The sequence below is a fragment of the Phacochoerus africanus genome, chromosome 5 (genome assembly GCF_016906955.1).
Source record: "Phacochoerus africanus isolate WHEZ1 chromosome 5, ROS_Pafr_v1, whole genome shotgun sequence".
NCBI lineage: Eukaryota > Metazoa > Chordata > Mammalia > Artiodactyla > Suidae > Phacochoerus > Phacochoerus africanus.
Genome location: NC_062548.1, coordinates 45,939,126 through 45,955,502, shown reverse-complemented (window position 1 = coordinate 45,955,502; position 16,377 = coordinate 45,939,126). Strand labels below are relative to the sequence as shown.

Sequence of the window (16,377 nt, the reverse complement as noted above, 5' to 3'; positions counted from 1 at the left end):
GCATGTCCTGACCAGGTGGCGCCTGCAGCCTGGTGCTGTCTAGATGCCACACTGCCCCATGGCCTTGCCGGGCAGGGGCTGGGGCCAGGGCCAGCCTCTCACCCAGTCCCTTCTCAGTGTGCAGGGAGTACTGGTGACCCAGCGCCATCCCCACTGCTGCCAGTTCTCCCTCAGGGTCCTCTGGAGGCCGGGGCTCTCCATGCATGGCGCCCCAGCAAGGGAGCACACAGCCCCGGCAGATCCAGCCTGATGTGCAGGTGTGACGAGGCCCATGTGAGACCACCTCCCCTTTGCAGCTTCTCTTCAGACCTTGGTGGGACAGATCCTACATATAGTCCTCCCAGGGCCACAGGCCTGGCCTCCTGTGAGGAAACTCAAAGACAAATGGCCTACACAGCAGGACCCAGGCCTGGTGGGGGACGGCAGGGGCCCAGCCTGCCAGCACTCCATCCCAGGGTGGACATGGGACCCTTGGGGTTACAACAGGCTGAGCCCCCTCCTGAAGCACAGTGACAGTGGCCACAGGGGGCATACCAACTTATTTCCTATCCCTGGAAACAAAACTGGCATAGGCAAATGCGGGCATTGGAAGATACCAGAGAGGTTTTTTATTTCCCCCAGTTAAACAGAGCTCTTAAAAAACAGGTAGTTGTTGCAGTTCCCTTCGAGACTGAACGGTTAATGAAGCCAACTAGCATCCAGGAGGATGTGGGTTTGATCCCTGGCCTCGCTCAGTGGGTTAAGAATCTGGTATTGCCGTGAGCTGTGGTGTAGGTTGCAGACGCTGCTTGGATCCAGTGTTGCTGTGGCTGTGGGGTAGGCCGGTGGCTGTAGCTCCAATTCCACCCCAAGCCTGGGAACCTCCATATGCTGCGGGTTTGGCTCTAAGAAGCCAAAAAAAAAAAAAGGTAGTTCTTGGATAATCTTTGAAATTTTGCAATGATTTTTTTTAAAGTATAGTTGATTTTATTTATTTATTTATTGTCTTTGTAGGACCACACCTGTGTCATGTGGCGGTTTGCAGGCTAGGGGCTGAATCGGAGCTATAGCCGCTAGCCTACACCACAGCAACGTGGGATTTGAGCCACGTCTGCTGCCTACACCACAGCTCATGGCAACGCTGGATCCTTAACCTGCTGAGCAAGACCAGGGATCGAACCTGTATCCTCATGGATGCTAGTCAGATTTGTTTCCACTGAGCCACAAGGGGAACTCCCTGAAAATGATTTTCGAAAGTAACTTAAGCTCTTAGACTCACATGTGCAAAACAAACAACAAATGACACCAGGGAATCATGGACTCTAGTCAGCATGGCCTCTGAGTCACAAAGTTTCAGGGACGTGACAGCTCTGTGGTCCATAGGTGACTCCATCTCATTCCTGCTCCAGTCCTGTCATGGTGCTGGCAGAGCCAGCATGGGGCGTGGGAAGACACACGTGGTCTGTATTTCAGGACTCCTGGGGCTCAGGAACAGGACCAGCTCACCATGTAGTTGGGGCCCAGGGTCTGCACCTGCCCAAGCACAGAACACTCTAGTGCCCACAGGTCACAAGGGGCCCCTCCTGATGAGGCAGATGCCACTCAGGCGTCCCTCGCATTGCTGGTGAGTCTACAGGTCTGCACCCCCAAAGGTGCCACAAAGTTGGGTGAGCAGGGTAGAGGCACACGTCAGGTCACCGTGGGGGCCCTCTCTCTCAACTTGCAGCTGCACTGTCAGGTCCTCCCTGAGCATGGGGCAGTGGCAGCATGTGGCCATATAAGTGGGGCTGGGGGCCTGTGGAGGGCCCCTTGCACTGTCTCACAGCTGACCCGACACAGCCTCTGATGACGTGATGCCAGGCTGGTCCAGCATGAGCACAGCCAGCTGTGGGCCAATTCCAGGAACAGCTCACCCCTGCTGCCTTCCAGAGGAAACAAATGCCGACCAGCCTAGCACACCACCCAGGATACCTCCTTGGGCCAGCAGCCAAGTTGGGGTGGGACTTGGGGCTTCAGCAAGTTTTTTTTTTTTTTTTTTTTTTTTTTTTGCTTTTTAGGGCCACACCTGTAGCATATGGAAGTTCCCAGGTTAGGGATCTAATTGGAGCTGCAGCTGCCAGCCTACACCACAGCCATGGTAACGCGGGATACGAGCCATGTCTGCAACCTACACCACAGCTCACGGCAACGCTGGATCCCCCACCCTCTGAGTGAGGCCAGGGATCAAACCCGCAACCTCATGGCTCCTAGTCAGATTCGTTTTGGCTGCACCACGATGGGAACTCCGACAGGTGTGTTTCTGGTCCCCAGCAATACCTGCCACGTGGAGGAGGACAGAAGAGGCTTCCTAGAAAGAGCTTCCGTGTCCAGAGCTTTTCCACAGAAGTGGAGGGGGACACCTGGAGGGACATCGCCCTGTCAGGTGGGGGCCTCGCCCCAAGGCGCGCAAGATGCCAGCCTGCTCGCTGCCCAGGGTAAGTCTGATCAATTGGCTGAGCAGGAAACTGAGGCCTGGGGCTCTGGGGCTATCCCCCAGGTCCCAGCCTCTTCTGCAGGCTTAGTGTCCCTCACTGAAGTGGCTTCTTCCCTCCAACACCTGGAACACCTGGAATTCCTGGCCATCTGCTTATCTCATCAGAAGCTCTGGTGACCACACAGCCCAAGTGATTGAATGGGGACCCTAAAGTATCCCCGAGGTCTCTTTCAGAAAAGACCCCTGTCTTGAGCCAGGGGGCGGGGTCTCCACCGGGAGGGTGGACGGTCACTCGCCCAGGTCCAGTTTGGGGTCCCTCAGCTGGGCTGCGCCTGCCACTTCCTGACGGGGTCTGTGCAGAGGCCTCCTCTGCCCAGTCTGAGAGGCAGACGGCAGATCTACAGGAATCTAGACACTCTCCACCCCTGGGACTAAATCTCCCGGCGAGAAGGTCTGTCGTCTGACGCGGGAGAGGATCAAGCGAACTGCAATCCCCGAGAGGGGCAAGCTCTGGCCTGCGGCTGTCCCGGGAACACGCCCTGGACCACGGACCTCGCGGGGCGGGGACGGGCACGCGCCGGGCCCTCCCCACGCTCTGGGCTCCCAGGTGCGCCAGGCTCGCTGCTCGGGTTCGCCCAGAGCGAGTCTGCCCTGGGGACCCGGCCCGGGGAGGACCGGGCAGCGCAGGGGGCCGGCGGTCCCCCCAAACTCATCCGCCGCGACCTCAGGCCGCAGAGCAGGGTCGGTGGGTTCCTCGCAAGGCCGGGATTCGACGGGAAACCGCGACGCGACAAATGCCGTCACTGAGCCCTAGGACGGAGGCGGACGGCTCGTTTGTCTAGCGCACTCGAGCCGAACGAAGGTTTCCGGGGCTCTTAATGGCATTAACGTGGGTGTGCATCACGGAGACAGTTATTTGCGGCTCTGTGGGGGAAGGCCTGCCGGCAGGCTCCGCACCCGTCCGGGTCACGGGCACCGCGGGCCGCGAAGCCCAGCCCAGGGTCGCGAGCCCCACCGCCGCCGCGGCCCCCGCGGAGCTCGAATCTCCCCGCCCCTCGGGACAGCCCTTCCGGGTCAGGGATGGGGAAAGGGGGCGGCCGTGGCGTGGAGGCAGCTGCTGGCGCCTCCGGCTCTCGGGGTTCCCTTGACCCGGCTTCTCTGGCCCCAGTTAGGTCATGGCCGATGGCTTCGCAGGGGGACGGACATTGCCATGGGTGAGCGTGACCGGCCGCGGAGCTCCGTGCCCAGAGGGGCCACGTTGGAGACGGACGACGGAGCGGGCGAGCCGCCGCTGCCCAGCCCGCGTCCCCTTCTCAGTCTGCCGTCTGTGGCTCCCCTCGGGGGTCCCTCCTCAGGTCCCTCCTCTCCGGTCCCTCTACCTGTGTCATCCCTCAGGTCCCCCCCAGGTTCTCTCAGGTCTCTCCACCATGTCCCCCCTCCGTTCTCTCCTCTCCGGTCCCCCCACCAAGTCCTCTCTCAGGTCCCTTCCCCTCAGTTCTCCTTCTCAGGTTCCCCTGCCATGTCCCCCCTCTGTCCCCTCCTCTCAGGTCCCCCCCTTCAGGTCCCTCTACCTGTGTCATCCCTCAGCCCCCCCTCTCCGGGTTCTCTCAGGTCCCCCCACCATGTCCCCCCTCCGTTCCCTCCTCTCTCAGGTCCCCCCCTCAGTTCTCCTCAGGTTCCCCCACCATGTCCCCCCTCAGGTCTTCAGGTCCCCCTCAGGTTCCCCTGCCATGTCCCCCCTCCGTTCCCTCCTCTCAGGTGCCCCCCTCAGGTCCCTCTGCCTGTGTCATCCCTCAGGCCCCCCCCCAAGTTCTCTCAGGTCCCCCCACCTTTTCCCCCCTCTGTTCCCTCCTCTCAGGTCCCCTCCTCAGGTCCCTCTGCCTATGTTATCCCTCAGGTCCCCCCCCAGTTTCTCTCAGGTCCCTCCCCCTCCGGTCCCCCCACCATGTCCTCTCTCAGGTCCCTCCCCCTCAGTTCTCCTCAGGTTCCCCCAGCATGTCCCCCCTCCGTTCCCTCCTTTCAGGTCCCCCCCTCAGGTGCCTCTGGCTGTGTCATCCCTCAGGTCCGCCCCCCAGGTTCTCCCTCTCAGGTCCCCCCCTCAGGTCCCTCTGCCTGTGTCATCCCTCAGGTCCTCCCCAGGTTCTCTCAGGTCCCTCCCCTCTGGTCCCCCCACCATGTCCTCTCTCAGATCCCCCCCTCAGTTCTCCTCAGGTTCCCCCCCATGTCCCCCCTCTGTTCCCTCCTCTCAGGTCCCCCCCCTTCAGGTCCCCCCCTCAGGTCCCTCTATCTGTGTCATCCCTCAGGTCCCCCCCCAGGTTCTCTCAGGTCCCTCCCCTCCGGTCCCCCCACCATGTCCTCTCTCAGGTCCCCCCCCCTCAGTTCTCCTTCTCAGGTTCCCCCACCATGTCCCTCCCTCAGGTCTTCTTCAGGTCCTCCCTCCCTTCCCTCCTCTCAGGTCCCCCCCCTCAGGTTTCTCTACCTGTGTCATCCCTCAGGCCCCCCCCTATTCTCTCAGGTCCCCCCACTTTGTCCCCCCTCCGTTCCCTCCTCTCAGGTCCCCTCCTCAGGTCCCTCTGCCTATGTTATCCCTCGGTCCCCCCCCAGTTTCAGGTCCCTCCCCTCCGGTCCCCCCACCATGTCCTCTCTCAGGTCCCCCCCCAGTTCTCCTTCTCAGGTTCCCCCACCATGTCCCCCCCTCAGGTCTTCTTCAGGTCCTCCCTCCCTTCCCTCCTCTCAGGTCCCCCCCCTCAGGTTTCTCTACCTGTGTCATCCCTCAGGTCCCCCCCCAGGTTCTCCCTCTCAGGTTCCTCCACCCATGTATCCCTTCAAGTCCTCTCTCAGGCCCCCCACCCATCTCGCCCCTCTGACTTCCATTGATCCCAGATCTCCCCACCCACTCTGTCCCCTTCAGGGACCCCCTTTCCCCCCAAAGGGTTCTAGAGACCTGAGCGAGCCGTGTAATGACTGTTCTGGCTGCGTCTTGAGGTCTGTCGGGGAGCTGGACACGAGGCAGATTTGCGTTCGATTTGCAAGCTGGGTGCAGAGGACAAAGGGTGTCTTGTGATGTGAGTCAGTGGTGGACTCCAGGTGCCGCTGTCGCGCGGCCTGTGGCTTGGACGGCAAGTGGGCGAGGCTCGCAGGGAGTGGAAGGGGCCTGTTGGAGACAGAGTCCAGGAGATGAGGGCCCAGGAAAGGAGCCGTGAGCCTGCTCTCCTGGGACCCATGTCGGGTCTTGCCCTGCCACCGTCTGCCAGGGTGTAGACGGCGGCTCACATGGGGAGTAGTTCTGGTGCTGAGTGGGTGGAGGCCAGAGGTGCTGCTCAGCACCCACGCGCCCCTGCCACCCTGGCTTGGTGAGTCCAGAGTTCTGGCTTTGAGGCCGCTTCTTGCTCCTCCACAGCCGCTGTGTGCTGGGCAGTGCCTGGGTCAACATCTCCCTCCCGGGGTCGGTCTCTGACGGGCAGATGTGCCAGTGGCAGCGCGGGGGGGGGGTGCTTCCCCGGTGTCTGGGGGCCCTGAGCGGGTCTGGGCCGAGCTCTGTGGAGCTAGGTCTCCCGCCAGTGTCCCAGCAGCCCTGTCAGGACAGTTTCACGCTCCCGTCACCTGAATCATCCAAAATGACATCTCCTGAGGCCCCGGAATTTTGCGCGGCTCCGACCTGGGTCAGCTGGTGCACCTGCCTGCCTGCCTGGCCCTGCCACTAGGTGGGGACACAGGCCCATGCAGCCGCTGTCGCTGTCCCATGTCCGCAGGCCAGGCCCGCCTTTCCTGTTCTGTCTCGGGACCCTTTGGTTCTGAACCTTTTCAAGCTCCTGTTATGAGATGACAGCAGGGTATTTACTGTGTTAGGAACAAAAATGGAGACGCTGTTACACTTAATACTTTTAACGGAAAACCGGTGATGATAAATCCGCTGCAGGTAAATGTGGCATCTTAACAAAAAACAGTTTTGTTCAGCTGTGGTTTTAGGCTTGTGCACGTTGCTTAAAGGCGCTGCAGTTTCGGCTTCTGCCTTCAGGCGTTTCTGACTCCACCTGTCACGTAGGGAGCCTCAGGAGCATCTCGTGTATCCTTTCTGGAGAACAGGCGTGAGAAAGAAAGTTCTTTTTTTTTTTTTTTTTTTGGCTTTTTAGGGCCGCACCGTGGCGTATGGAGGTTCCCAGGCTAGGGGTTGAATCGGAGCTACATCCGCCAGTCTCCACTGCAGCCACGGCAGCGCCAGATCCGAGCCACGTCTGCGACCTACACCGCAGCTCCCGGCAGCGCTGGATCCTTAATCCACTGAGCGAGGCCAGGGATCGAACCCACAATCTCATGGTTCCTAGTCGGATACTACTACTCCGGAAAGACAGTTCTTAGCAGCCCCGTGAAAGTCGGACCTCATGGCCCGGGAGGCACCTCGAGAACCATGTGTGGCCACCTTGCACCCTTTCTGGTGTTCTGTCCACGTTGATGTGCTGATTTTTGATTCCTTTTTTGTCGATGAGGAAGGTCAGACGGGAACATTTAGCAGAGTTTTCTGAGGCACGACGAGCTTGCGGAAATCTGCGTTGTCGTCAGGGCTGCCTTGCCCCTCGGTCTCGCTGAGGCCCAGCTCTTTGCGATTCCCGGAGGACCCAGGACACGGGCTGCGGCAGAGGGTCTGTGGAGAGATCGGGCTGCTGCGGTTCTCTTGGTGTCTTGCTACTCTTAAGCCATAGTTAATAGACTTTAATTTTTTGGAGCAGTTGTAGGTTTATAGAAAAACCGAGCTGGAGGCACGGAGTCCCTCTGTGCCCCCTGCCGCGTTCATGCCGTGTCACACCTCTGTGTCCACCAGGCAGGGTTGTCAGGATTCTGAGCTGATAGCAGCACGGTGCTGACTGGCGCTCAGCCCGGTGCCCGCTTCCCGCCCCGGGACCCCTGGGCTCCCCTGGGACAGGGTCTCAGGGATGGTTTCGATGGCCTCAGCCCCTGCGAGTGCGCCGCGCGGGGCTTTTGCGGGATGTCCGTCAGCTGGGGTTTGTCGAATGTCTTTCTCGTGGTTGGGCGAGGAGACGCTGACTGCTTCTCGGACCGCGGCCTCTTGTGTCCTGCTTCCCTCCCTGAGACACCTCACCTGGGACGGGCAGTGTGGGGGGCGATGGGTGCTCGAGGGGACGGCAGCGGTGGGGTGGGGGGGAGAGCTCACAATGTTGTAGAAGCAGCCGTGACAAAGCAGGGCTGAGGGAAATGAGGGCCTGACACCCATGAGCACCTGACCCGGGCACCTGGCTGGGAGCCTTGCAGCAGGGGGAGCGGAGGCTCTGCTTTGGGGACGGGCTCCTTGGTCCCAGTGGCTGGGCTCTGTCCAGAGAGCACATGTTCCCCTGGCTTAGCCCATGTTCCCTGGATCCGGCGGGTACCCCTGCCCAGCCAGCCTGCTCTTTCCCGGCTGGGCTTGCTCTCCGGGAAGCTAATGGGGTTATGGGTTCGGGCTGCTGTCTCCTCGGAATCCCCCTTGGGTGTTTTCTTCTTTTTTTTTTTTTAAGGCCGCACCCGCACCATCTGGAGGTTCCTGAGCTAGAGGTCCAATTGGAGCTGCAGCCGCCGGCCTACACCCCAGCCCCAGCAACGCCAGATCCTTAACCCCCTGAGTGAGGCCACGACCCCGCGTTCTCATGGATCCTGGTTGGGTTCCTGAACCGCTGAGCCACGGCAGGAACTCCCCCATTGGCTTTTCTGGGAGGCCTCACTCTGAAAGCCTGCTTCCATCGGCTTCGCCCCTTAGGATCCACGTGAGGCTTCGAGGACCCTGGCTGTGCTGGTCACAGGAGACTGGCTCCTGCGGAGGGCCAGGCTCCACGGGGAGCAGGCAGGAGGGGAGGCGGGCAGCGAGGGTGTGTCATGGACCAGGGGGTGACTGTAGGCACTGGTAGGTGCTCCACATGGAGTGGGCTGGACTGAGAGGTGGGGGGCCCCCGCTCCAGGCCATCCTCGCCACCTTCCCAGTGCTTGGGGTGGGAGCAGCCTGGAGTCCCACGGCCATCTGGGCCTCACCCCACACTGTCCTGGTGACAACTGCTTTGTGGAAGAGTGTCTCCTTCCTAGAAAATGTAGGTTCCGTTCCATCACTCTCTGCTGACACGTCCTTACCGAGTGAGGATCCTGAGTAAGACTCAAGGCTCCTGGCTTTCCTTTCTTTTTTTCTTTTCTTCTTCTTTTTTTTTTTTTGGCTGCACCTGCAGCATATGAAAATTCCCCACCCAGGGAACAGACTTGTGCCGCAGCAGTGACCGGAGCTCCTAGGCTGGGATTCAGATCCAAGCTGCAGTTGTGACTTGTGCCGCAGCTTGTGGCAATGCAGATCCTTAACCCACTGAGCGGGGCCAGGGATTGAACCCATGTCCTCAGGGAGACTATGTTGTGTCCGTAACCCCCGAGCCACAGTGGGAGCTCCTCGCCTTTTGTTATTGTCACAGAGAGGTATCAGGTGCCCTAAACACAGTCGCGGTTTCACTGGAAGAGTAAACCCTGCAGGTGAAGGGACAGGATGCTTATCAGCATAGCCCGGTGCCCAGAAGCAGCCAGCTGCAGGGGTTCTGTCAGAGGGTGTTCTCGTGACCTGTACTTACTTGGGGCAGCCTGTGGGTCTGGTTAGGGGAGTCTTTGGCATGTCCGGCCGCCCCCTTCCTCAGCACTGAAGACCAGACGCGGTACCTCGCCCCTGCTCCACGGTGGGCTCCCGGGCTGCCATGAGGGCCACGCTCTCCTCTTGGTTCCTCCTTCACTGGGTGCCCTCCTCACCCTCACTCGGGAGATGGAGTGGCCCTTGAAAGATGCGCTGGGCCTGGTCTCAGCGGAAGGCGGAGCTGGAGCCCGCATAGCAGGAGGAATTGGTCGTGGCGCTGGGTGATGGGCTGAGCCTGCTCTGGTTAAGGGCTGTGAAGGGCACCGGTTGCGCCGAAACCTAGCACCTTGGCTTGAGGTTCATTTTGAGCTGAAGGCAAGTGAGAATCGGTAGATGCAGAAAGAAGCCTTCTTGGAGCGTCCCTTACCCAACTGAGAGCAGATTCTGGGCAGCAAGGCTGCCGTAAATTCCTCCTGCAGGGCGGGCCTGCTCCCGGGGGATGCTGTGACTAAATTCTGTCCCACGTCCCTTTCTGGGGGGAGTTTTGCGGCCCTGAAAGTGACGGAAAGACGCTCCGACCTGTGTAGGCGGACACATCACAGAGTTTCCTATGTTTGATTGTTCTCTTAAACAGTCGTCTTTTCTAAAGAGACTTGTCTTTCCTCTAAGAAGGCTTTTCTCCCAGCTTCTTTCCCCTGTTGAACCAGGTATGTGAGCATCCAGTTGAAACCGTTTCCAGAGCCAGCTACTTTGCTTGGCACCCAAGTGCCAAAACATGAATGAATGAACTTTTTTCTCCTGTTAATGTGTTGTCCCTCTCGTCCACACACCTCAGTTTTACTGAACAGTAGAGGGTAGAGGAGAAGCTATTTCCTGCGTCCAGCCTCCTTCACCACAGAGGCTCCGTCACTTGGCCAGACATGGATGTGGGTGAGGCAGAGGGAGAGGAGGGGCTGGGGACCCCGCACCCTCCTTCTGCCCCACTCGCCTTGTGTGGGACGTCACACTTGCAAAAATCGCCAGGATACGTGGGAGAATCAAGATGATCCCTTGGCAGACAAGTGATGGGTTCTCATCCCAAACCCACCATTGTCAGGCCGTGAAGGTGGGTGAGAAAAGAGGTTCCAGTGCAGGAGGGGACCCGTGCAGGCCGTGGAGAAGGAGGGGCATGCCTTCTGCAGGGTGGGGAGTTTGTTGTCATCTTGGGAAGCCACACATAGCGGAAAATTGAAAAATAAAATTTAGCTTTTTCCTGTGTTTGGTTTAAATTGGGTTCAGAATGTCCTACATAGGAAACACAAAGGAGATGGGCCGAGCACCACCTCCTGTGTCCCAAACTGGTCATTTCCGTGGTGCTCAGAGAGACCCGTGAGTCCCTTGGCCGCATTGCCTGGGCCAATGGGAGACACGCGGCCTTGGCCAGCTCTGGTGAACCTCTGGCCTCAGGAGGAGCTGGGAGCGACCTGCGAGCAGCAGCTGACCGCCCCTCCTGCAAGCCACACCGTAACCAGGTGCGGAGGTGCTGGCCAGAGGCGTGCTGCAGTGAGTCGGAATGTTTGTATAGAAACCTTATTTTTCAGGTTGCAAGTCCGAGAGGTCATAGCCATATTTTCGTATAGATAAGAACATAGTTTCTGAATTTGGGGTAGCTTTGTTTATTAATTTGTTTTTTTGACCCTACCCTTGGCACGCAGAAATTCCCGGGCCAGGGATTGAACTCATACCTCAGTGGTGACCTGTGCCACAGCTGTAGCAGTGCTGGATCCTTAACCCGCTGTACCACAAGGGAGCTTCCATTTAGTAGCTCCTTTATTTTATTTTATTTTTTTGTCTTTTTGCCTTTTTTTCTAGGTCCGCTCCTGCAGCACATGGAGGTTCCCAGGTTAGGGGTCTCATCGGAGCTGTAGCCGCCGGCCTATGCCAGAGCCACAGCAACGCGGGATCCGAGCCACGTCTGCGACCCACACCACAGCTCACGGCAATGCCGGATCCTTAACCCACTGAGCGAGGCCAGGGATCGAACCTGCGTCCTTATGGATACTAGTCAGGTTTGTTTCTGCTGAGCCGCAATGGGAATTCTGATGATAATATCTTTTGATGAAAAATCCTTAACCAAGGAACACCCAGGAAATCATTCACAGGCTGAGATCAACCCACCTCCAGTTTCTAAATACTGACCAAAAGTCTCAGTCTTTATCCTGGGAGGGCCCTTTGAGCCTCACGTGGGCATGGGGACCCCACATGCCCAGGGCTGCCTTCAGTACAGGGCTAAAGAAAGATAGGTGGAAACAGGAGAAAGACAAATAACCCAATTAAAAAGTGCACAGAGGGAATTGTGGCGCATCGAAAATGAATCCAGCTGGCATCCACAAGGACATGGGGATCCCCGGCTCGCTCAGTGGGTTGAAGAGCCGGCGTTGCCGTGAGCTGTGGTGTAGTTCGCAGGTGTGGCTCGGATCCCGTGTTGCCGTGGTGTCGGCTGGTGGCTGCAGCTCCAATTGGACCTCTAGCCTGGGAACTTCCATATTCCATGGGTGTAGCCCTAAAAAGCAAGAAAAATGCACAAGCTGGTTCCCTTGTGGCGCAGCCAGTTAAAGATCTGGTTTTTTCTCTGCAGTGGCTTGGGTCAGTGCTGAGGTGTGGGTTTGATCCCTGGTCTGGGAATGTCCATATCTGCAGGTGTGGTCAAAAAAAATGGCACAAACAGGAGTTCCCATAGCGGCGCAGTGGAAGGGAATCTGACTGGGAACCACGAGGTCGTGGGTTTGATCCCTGGCCTCGCTCAGTGGGTTAAGGATCTGGTGTTGCCGTGAGCTGCGGTGTAGATCGCAGACAGTAGCTCGGATCTGGCGTGGCTGTGGCTGTGGTGCAGGCCGGCAGCTGTAGCTCTGAATCGACCCTGATCCTGGGAACCTCTATATGCCGCGGGTGTGGGCCTAAAAAGCAAAAAATAAAGATTAAAAAAAATGGCACAGACATTTCCCCAGAGAAGATAGGTCGATGCCCAACAAGGACCCAAAGAGATTGCTGGTAAAGTGCAGGTCAGAACTGCCGCAAGAACCGTTCCCTCCTTCTCTGGGGATTGTGATAACACAGAATTGCAAAATGACAGGTGCTGGTGAGCATGTGGAGACATTGGAACCCTCATGTGTGGCCGATGAGGATGTGAAACAGAGCAGCTGCTGTGGAAGACTGTTGGTTTCTCAGAAGGTTAAGCACCGAGTTCCCAGGTGACCCCGCAGCTCCATGCCTGGGTCCACCCCTGAGAGAGCTGAACTGGAGATAGGCCCTTGCCAGACCCCTGCCTGCCCGCCTTTGTTCCTGCGCAGTCACGGCAGCCGAGGTGGAAACGGCCCCCATGTGACGACGACGACGACGGGTGATGGATAAGTAGAGTGTGGTCCCTCCACAGACCAGACACAGGGACCACTGTCAGGTATTTGACCTGAGTTCCCTTGTATGAAACGTCCAGAACAGGCACATCCGGAGATGGAGACCAGAGCGGTGCGTGCCAGGGGCTGGGTGAGGGGGTGGGGAGTGACTGCTAATGGCTGCAAGGTTCATTTTGGGGCGATGGAAACGTCTGGAACTGGACAGGGGTGATGGTGGCACGAGGGAGACCAGCGAGACTCCCTCCCTTTCTGAGCGGGGACAGTGCGGGGGGACGGTGTCAGGGTTGAACGTGTGTGGGTGCCAAGAGGCTGCCTCTCGTCACCCAGCCTCTCCCACAGGGATTCTCCCGCCGAGAGCTGTACTTTGGGGTCTCGGAAGCAACCCCCCACCCTCGGCAGGAGGAGCTGTTTCCTGAGATGGCGAAGGGCGTGGACCCCTGGGAGCCACGTTGCAGCGCTACCGCTTCCCACATGGCCTGTTCTCTTGGCAGGTTGTCTGCAGCGAGTCTTGTGTGGCTGTTAGACATCTTCCCAGCAGAACCCTCAGAGGATTCTAAATTTCACTTGCACTCTTTACATTTTCATTAAGAGCTTTCACCCAGAGAAAATGATGGATTAGATTTTACTGTTGGAAAGAAGCCAGATAAAATTAGATGCCTTTTGGTCCCCAAGGCCTTTTGGTCCGCCCCTCACCCCTGGTTTTTCAGGGTCTTTGCTTTTCTCCCTTGGTTCCCAGCAAACAGGTGCCTGCGGATGTGTGTTCACTAAAAGCCCTGAGGCCCGCAGCTCTCCGGGAGCCTCTCTGCATTCGATGCACGAGGGATTTGGCTTTTGTTCCAATCTCCTCAGGCCTAGGACAGCTTTGGGCCTTGGGCTCCTCCTTGGGGAGGGTGTTTTTCCTCTCTTCTCTTGAGTAAATAAAGCTTGTTAGTCATTAGTCCTTGAGAGCCGTAAGCCGGTAGAGTATTTTGCTGCACGAAAGAAATTAATCCAATTCCTTGTCTGTCTCCTTCTTGGCAAAGTTAACCCCCTGTCTTACCCTCTAAATATAGTAGCGTTTGCCTCCCAACCTGCCGCTTTGAGCAGAGCTGGGTTCCAATAGGCAACCGTCTTGTGTTACCATTTGGGGATGTGGTGAATTACAAAGGCAGCTGCCATTTCTTCCTGCGCCACAACAAGGAAGAAAGATTATTCTGCAGGAACACCAGCTTAGATGGGTCTGGAGGAGCCGACGAAACCATCGGGGAAGCCCCCTAAGGTGGCAGGGGGAGCGGACATGGGGGTTATTCATGGGACTGTCAGTTTCTTTAAATGAAATTCCATGTGGTGTTTGTTTCGGCAGCGCACGCACTGAAACTGGAATGACAGAGGCATGAGCATGGCCCCTGTGCAAGGATGACGTGCAAATGTGTGAGTCGGCGTTTCCAGAAGAGTGATGTTCAGGTGGGTACCCTGCCCCCACTGTCAGGATTTCAAGACAAAATGGCCTGGCCTGAAAAAAATCACACTAAATTTTATGCTATCACACACACACACAAAAAGAATAGAAGAGAAAAAGAGTTCCCACCGTGGCTCAGCAGTTAACGAACCGGACTAGTCTCCGTGAGGACTCAGATTCCATCCCTGGCCTCGCTCTATGGGTTAAGGCTCTGGCGTTGCCGTGAGCTGTGGTGTAGGCCGGCAGATAACAGCTCGGATTCGACTCCTAGCCCGGGAATCTCCACATGCTGTGGGTGCAGCCCTGAAAATACCAAAAAAAAAAAAAAAAAAGCTATGGTTTGCATTTGGGAAAATGTATAAAAATAAAACCTACGTTCATTTCACACGACGAACTGTAGGTTGGGGCGCCTGGCCCAGCCTTGGTTGGTGAAGCTGTGTGGAGTGTAGGTTCTGAGAGCCATCCTCAAGGCTGGGGAGAGCCGCGTCAGGGTGGGGTTTCTGTGAGGACTGCACGAGGCGGCCTCAAGGCTGCCGGGGTCTCCGTTTCGCCTGACTTCCCGCGCTTCTGCTTCTTGCCACTAGATGCCTGTGAGCGCCGCTGGGAAGGACCGCAGGCGGTGGGATAATAAATCTGTTCCCGGCAATCAGTGGATATGTCTCAACTCCACATGGAGTTCAGCAGAGACCTTGAGCAGATTTCAGACTGTCTCGCCCCCACATGTCCCAGCATTTTCAGTTAACCGCGTGGGAAGAAGTCGGCCCGCTTGCAGCAAAGGAGATTTTTGTGCTGTGTTCAGACGCGGGCAAATCCTAGCGCATGTGCCTGGGAGCCTGAGAGGACCCCTGTGGGCAGAAGGACCTGGTCACGAATGGGGGTGAAAGCCTCCCCATTCTGCGGTGCCAGCCTCGGCAGACTCGGGACACCCGCCAAAAAGCGTTCCTTCCATGCCCGCCCCCGAATTTTAACGTCCCAGAGGTACTTTTTTGGCAGCTGAAAGTTTAAGGAACAATTTTATTGGTTTCTTGCTGTTATTTCAAGGGGGTGCCCAGATCTCTTGGAACATTTGTGGGATCGTGGGTTCAGGGGACATGAGTGAAGTCCCAGAGGCGGGAGGGCCCTGACGGGTGAGGTGTGACCACTGGCTGCCCCTGGGGCTCTGGACCAGACCTTGGAGCCAGTGTCCGGTTACGGCAGCCGCTGGGACAGAGTCTGCCTTTGTCACGCACAGGGCCACTGGCAGCTGTGGGCTGTTCTCTTGGTTGGTTGTCCCTTTTCCCCTGTGCGGGGCGCCTGGCGGGGAGCAGATTTGGGGTGGCTTCCTGGCGCTGCCAGCCACACACGGCCGCTGAGCCCTGGAAGGAAGGGGTGGCTGCTCGGGACAGGCGAATGCATTCGGGAGGCGGAGGCTTGGTGCCGGACAGTGACAGCGGTTTAGTGTCTCAGAAGGTCCTTCCGTGGTCAGGTGGGGATGCTCCGGATCTTTTGGGTTAGTCATCAAGGGAGTTCCTCTGTCGTCTTTGACTTCTTGAATGTGCGTGGCTGCTAGAAAACGTCAAATGTATCCGTTGCTTATGTGATATTTCTCTTGGACAGAGCCCGCCTTCTTGGAACACGCCCACGTGTGCACACAAACACAAGAGCCCACCCACAGGTGCACACACGTACCGCCCCGTCCCGATTGTCCCGGGTTGCTCACAGTGCTGAGAACCTTGCTGTGTCCGGCAGAGACGCCAGAGGAAGTGAGACTCACCAGCCCCTGTGCTCCAGCCCTCTCTCCACCACTTTTCCACGTTCAAAATGAAAACACTGGTTTTTTCTACCAATTTCTTTTTTAAAAATTGAGATGAAATGCATATCATGTAAAATTAACCATTTTGTTTTATTTTTTTGGTTTTTAGGGCCCCACCTGCGGCATATGGAGGTTCCCAGGCTGGGGTTGAATCGGAGCTGTAGCCACCGGCCTACACCACAGCCACAGCAACACTGGATCCAAGCTGCATCTGCAGCTTGCACCACAGCTCACAGAAATGCCGGATCCTTAACCCACTGCTTGAGGTCAGGGATTGAACCCGTGTCCTCATGGATGCTAGTCAGATTCTTTAACTGCTGAGCCACGACGGGAACTCCATGTTAACTATTTTAAATTCAACAGTTCAGTAGGATTTGACACAGAGTTGTGCAGCCACCTCCTCTGCCTGGTTCTAGAACATTCTTTTTTTTTTTTTTGTCTTTTTGCTATTTCTTTGGGCCACTTCCGCGGCATATGGAGGTTCCCAGGCTAGGGGTCGAATCGGAGCTGTAGCCCCTGGCCTACGCCAGAGCCACAGCAACGCAGGATCCGAGCCGCGTCTGCAACCTACACCACAGCTCACGGCAACGCCGGATCGTTAGCCCACTGAGCGAGGGCAGGGACCGAACCCGCAACCTCATGGTTCCTAGTCAGATTCGTTAACCACTGCGCCACGACGGGAACTCCTGGTTAATATTCTTATCCCTCAAGAGA

General features: G+C 57.4%; 1 long non-coding RNA gene across 3 annotated transcripts; it reads left to right on the top strand.

Annotated features, from left to right (window-relative positions):
• Positions 1-3,543: 3,543 nt before the first annotated feature.
• Positions 3,544-15,685, top strand: LOC125127660 (uncharacterized). Of its 3 annotated transcripts, none has more exons than XR_007135021.1 (5): positions 3,544-3,666; positions 12,154-12,545; positions 12,773-12,924; positions 13,776-13,876; positions 14,456-14,883. It is a non-coding gene; the product is annotated as an uncharacterized LOC125127660 (long non-coding RNA). The 3 variants fall into 3 exon arrangements; XR_007135022.1 differs by lacking the exon at positions 3,544-3,666 and adding an exon at positions 15,468-15,685 and having other exon boundaries at positions 11,913-12,545; positions 14,456-14,849; XR_007135020.1 differs by lacking the exon at positions 3,544-3,666 and having other exon boundaries at positions 11,913-12,545.
• The last annotated feature ends 692 nt before the right edge of the window (positions 15,686-16,377 follow it).